The 5,337-nt window shown below is 34.6% G+C and overlaps 1 long non-coding RNA gene across 1 annotated transcript; it reads left to right on the top strand.

The window, feature by feature from the left end:
• Positions 1-483: 483 nt before the first annotated feature.
• LOC122212344 lies at positions 484-4,933 on the top strand. Its single transcript, XR_006199107.1, has 2 exons — positions 484-540; positions 4,139-4,933. It is a non-coding gene; the product is annotated as an uncharacterized LOC122212344 (long non-coding RNA).
• The last annotated feature ends 404 nt before the right edge of the window (positions 4,934-5,337 follow it).

Here is a 5,337-nt window from a genome sequence, read left to right as displayed (position 1 = left end):
GGAGGGAGAGAGAGAATCCCAAGCAGGCTTCTCACTGTCAGAACAGAGCCTGATGTGGGCGCTCGATCCTAAGATTGAGCTGACATCAAGAGTTGGTCACATAACTGACTGAGCCACCCAGTTGGTTTTTTTATTATCTAGATCAAGATTCTGAACAATTTGTTTCCAGCGATAGACATGTATCAGCCTGTTTGCCATCAGGAGAGAGGTTTGGGAGGGTCCAATCAGTATAGGTGAGTATAGGAGAAGAAAGGATGGGTGATGGGAGCATGACCCATGGGTACCAAGGAGGGCCTTGAAGGGAGGAAATGGCTTTAATTTGAAGGTTCCTCAAGCAAATCTAATAAGGCCCAAGGAGGGCCTTGTCTCACCCTGTTGGAAATCATTGATGTAATAATAGGACCAGTGACAGTACAGCAATTCATTGCTGACTGTAGTTCTAAGAGCTTCACTTCTATTGTCCCCTTTATTCCTCACAACAGCCCTGTGGAGTAGATATTACTGATACTGTCTCTATTTTATGAATAAGGGAACTGATAGGTAAGGACACAGATTTTACATTAAGTTTTATATAGTGACATTTTGCTTACAATATAATTGTTAACACTGAACTGGTTGCCAAATTGTAAAATATACAAACATTCGTGATCACGGCACTATTTTACGTGCAGATTTTAAGAAGCCTTTAAGCTTTCTTCCTGCCACTTTGTCTTTAGCTATTATTACTAGATTGCCATTTACAATGTAATTGTTCAGATACGTTAAAGACAACTTTTAAACATCGTGTCCATCCAGGTATTAAGCAAGTAGCTAGCTTTGCATAAAATGTCCACTGGGTGGCAGCTTTTCATAAAAAGTACCTGGCATTAGATCTCATATCATTTTTAAAAATTTGTAAAGACCAAAAGAATCATTTGTTTGGAATTGTTGAATAGTTATTCTTTGGGTTTCTTAAAAGGGGGGGGGGGACTTTACTGTATTTAATATCCTTTCAAAATAGAAACAGAGCTTTCTCAGCTTAACACCTTTGTGTCATATATTCCCTTTAACAAGAACTTATTTGAAATGCATTTTGCAGGTAAACTAATCATAACATACACAAATGGCATTTGAGCACATAGGTAAACTTGTAAAACAATTTTTGAATCTTTAAAATCAAGTTATAATAATAAAAAGCTGTGTAACTTTGTACTAAAAATATTCTGATTTTTTGGGAAAGATCAACAAAATATTTTACAGTATGAATTTACTTATATTTAATCAAACAGCTTTCTTTCCCCCACATGCTTAAAATTTTCACATTAATGACAAATTTCCTGCCATTAAATATTTTCAGGGTTACAGTTTGAGGCCAGATTACAGTTATTTGCTTGTTTAGTGCTGTAATTCAGAAAAATAAAGGGAGGTTGTATTTTGGAAACTATTCAGTAAACATTTAAATATTATTATTATAAAAATGTGGTTGGCCCATTTGTCAGCCCCTCCCAGTTGCCTGTCCCCTGTCCAGACTGTAGGTAAAAGCATGGCCATCAGGGAGGGCCAACACGGCAAAATTAGTCCCCAGGACATTTCCACATTCACCTAGATACAGCTTATTAACATACAAGTCTCCTCCTTCTCCTTTTCTTCCTCTTCTTTAATCAGTTTTTTCTTTGGACTGTGCATCAGGTTGTTAGCACACTAGCCTAGGTGTTTCTAAGACATCACAGACTCTTACAAAAGCCCCATCCTTCTGTCTTTGGTAGATGCTATGAGCTCTGGTTCACTAGCTTTTAACATGAAAATATACCAATTTGTGAATTTTAAAATGTACTTTAAAATGATTAGCTCAGTAGTTTTAATAATCATGAAAAAGAAAAGATTCGGCCACTATTCCCCCAAATTTAAATGTTAATGACTTCACATTGAATAGGTCTTATGTTATGAATTTTATGAATTTATGAACTTCATGAATTGAATTTTTGAGACACAAATATTCAAATGTTGTTAAACTTTGACCCTCTTATAGCACATATAACACTAAACAAGTAAGATGAAACCTATTGGAGTATTTTCTACATCAATTAGCTGTTTCACAGCTAAAAGATTAACTCCCTAGTGGCAATTTATTCACACCAGTTTTGATGACAATTTTCAAAAATAGAAGTTAAACTTAACCATCAGTACTTTATCATATTTTATACCTGTATTAAATTTAAGCAATGTTTTAAGATGAATTGTCATTATTTCCTTATTAGAAAAAAATTGAAATAAAAACAAGAATCAATTACTGAGGGTAGTGGAGAGAAAAAAACCAATCAATTGATCAGAGGGATATTGAGTATCTACTCAGTGCTGAAAACATAGCAGATACTCAACTAATACACCTCTGCTGATTGATTGATTGATTGATTGATTGATAATGTTTGCTTTTGTCCATTAGCCTCCAGTATTCATATTAAAAAAAATATGCACTGCAAGGGAAATATGAGTAAGTATCAGTAATTGACTCTTTGGTTTAATTTGACTTTAGCCAACTATGTTGTCTTTGCCTGGAATTCTAGAAAATATAGGTTAGCATTAAACTGAAACATAACTATAATGAAACATTTAGTAGAGTGCTGGATCGTTTTAGTGTTGTTGAGTTTCTTCTGTGTTAGTCTAAGAGGTTTTTGGGTTTTTTTTTTAATTACATGGCCCATTGACTACCACCAAATAACTGATAATTTTTGCAAATCAAGACATACACAAATTGAGGACATAATACAACCAAGCATCACAATGCATAATGTAGTAGCACTCACAGTGACAAGAGACACAACGCAAAGTCAATCTCCAGGTAGACCACTTCTGCTCTACAGACTGCCTCTAATTTTCCTTAAATAAAACACTTATAATGCATCATTTTTTTCTTTGAATTCTAAATGAACACAAAGTGTTCACACAGTGTAAAATGTGGTTTTGAATACATAACTCTTTTCTACTTATAATTTTGAATTACAGAATAATTAACATGTTTCTTTTTAAATACCTCCAAAGAGAAGTTACCTCATATAATACATGGACAATATATTTCAGAGAAATCTTCATCCAACTTACTAATATTTAGATTTAATTTTCCCCTGTAGGCTGGTTATAGTGATAATAAAAATCAGCACTGAAGGTGATATTTTATTTGCTCTAATAATTTTTTCTTACATTATATAACTCTCCACCCCAGTGTTAGTCATCCTTTTGAAGTTTCTCAACCATTTTGTGGCCTTGGTGTAGGCTGAGGATTGGAGAGATCTGGCAGGAGGCAGAGATGGGTGGTGCTCATATGTCTCCTCTGGGGGTACTCTCTCTTCACTCTCCAGACATTGCAATAACATTATGCAGAAATGACTGTCAGAGGTAGGATATGTTTCTTTCCTCATGATTTAATGGACAAGATCAGTAAACACTTTGTAACTCCACAGCTCCAGTCCCAGTATCAAAGGCAAATGGCAAAAACAATGTACAGTTTATTGGCACACTCTGATGTTTCAGTAAAGAATCAAAAGCATTAAATTAGATGCCCACACCCACATCCTCGTTTAGTCCCATCAATAATAAGGCAAATTACTGAGACATTAAAAGTTGGAATTATTTTAACTTCTGTCTAGAACTGACATGCAATGTTATGTTGCTCCATTCCCACAGTAGTTTATCTTCAAATATGTGTATAAATATCACTTAACACTAGAAAATAAGTTATTATTCCATTTTCACAAGAGTTCAGATTGAGGTCAAACACTATTGAGGCAAAATCAATTATGCAAAGCAAAAACTACTGATTCATCATTTCATTTATATAGCTTTGCTTATTACCTCATTCCCCTCATCCATGCATCTAGCTTTGCAAATATTGTAAATATATAATATCTTTAGATATTATCTTGGAAAAAAACAAAAATGTTGGAGAAAGACCAACTGTGGTTAAATTCTGCCTTTATTACCTACTTAGTTATGTAATCTTGGGCATGTAGGTTGAATTTTTTAACCTCTTTCCTAATCCATAAATGGGGATCAATAAAATTTACCTTATGCAATTATTATGAAAATTAAATAAGAGAGTAGATATTAAGTTCCTAGTGTATGGTTTATATTCAACAAGGTAATTTTCTTTTTTCTTTTACAGTCAACTCCACTCATTAAAAATAGTGACACACATAGAATTATAGGATAAGAAGAGAATCTGAAGATTGAAATAAACCTGTAATATTATCTAATCCACTTCCATCTAAGTCTTTCCATAACATTATTGAAAGTCTTGTAGGACAGCTGAGCCTGCACAATCAGACATTAAGGGGATCTTGGATGGCATACTGACAATGATATTTTCAACTGGAAGACTCAAACTAGCTTAAACAAAACAAAACAAAACAAAACATACCACATTCTGAAAAGTCCACTGTTCAATCAGTTTGACTGATGTGAGGACCCATTCTTTTCCCATCTCTCTGCTTTGCCATCCTCTGTGGATCTTACTCGCTGGCTCATGATCTCAAGATTCTTCAGCCATGCTCAGCATCACACGCAGACATGACTACAGCCAAAAGGAAAAAGAGATCTTTTCTCAATGTCTATTTACTTCATTTACAAACAAGGAATCCATCCTTGGAAATCTCCCCTGCAAATTCCTTCTTATTGGTCAAAACATTCATTTCTAAACCATATCTTGGCAAGAAGAACAAATGAGATTATTGTGACCATTTAGAACAATGCTCGGAGAGAAAGATTGTTGAAGAGTCAAACTCGTTTGGTATTATTTTGCTGCTTTTCAGAGCAACTCCATTTCAATATAAGGTTTGCTATTCTGTTACCTCATTAGTTTGTCCTTTGTTCCAGTGAAGAAAAATAAAAGGTCCTTTGGAAAGGTAAAATCAAATTTGAACGATGGTTATAAAGACTCTTAATAAATGTGCATACAAATGTTATTGTGCAAACCATCCGAGAGGTACTAATGAAAGAAGGTTCAGGTTGGCACTGAACATGTGATTTGCTTTTTTTTTTTTTTTTTTTTTTTAAGTTTCATTCTTGAGCTCTCTCAACTTTAATTTGGAGAAAAATAAAGATGGTTGCTGCAGTACATTTTGGACCTTATCTTCCCATTGAACCTCAAAACGTTATCTTCAAAATAATCCATACTCATCTTTGGATACCATAATCACTTTTCTAATGCTTAGGGGGAAGAGCAGTAGGTAAGAATTTAGGTATTAAAGAGGCAGCTTTATATTTCAGGTCGACAGTGACAGGCAGCAGTGCGTGTTTGCTGCTCCTTTAAAACCTACTCCGGTATGGCCAAATCCGGTTCTGTTTCCTGCCAAAGGCATCCCT

Source organism: Panthera leo, chromosome F3 (assembly GCF_018350215.1).
Source record: "Panthera leo isolate Ple1 chromosome F3, P.leo_Ple1_pat1.1, whole genome shotgun sequence".
NCBI lineage: Eukaryota > Metazoa > Chordata > Mammalia > Carnivora > Felidae > Panthera > Panthera leo.
The sequence above is the reverse complement of the archived record's forward strand: the minus strand, read 5'-3'. Positions and strand labels throughout refer to the sequence as shown.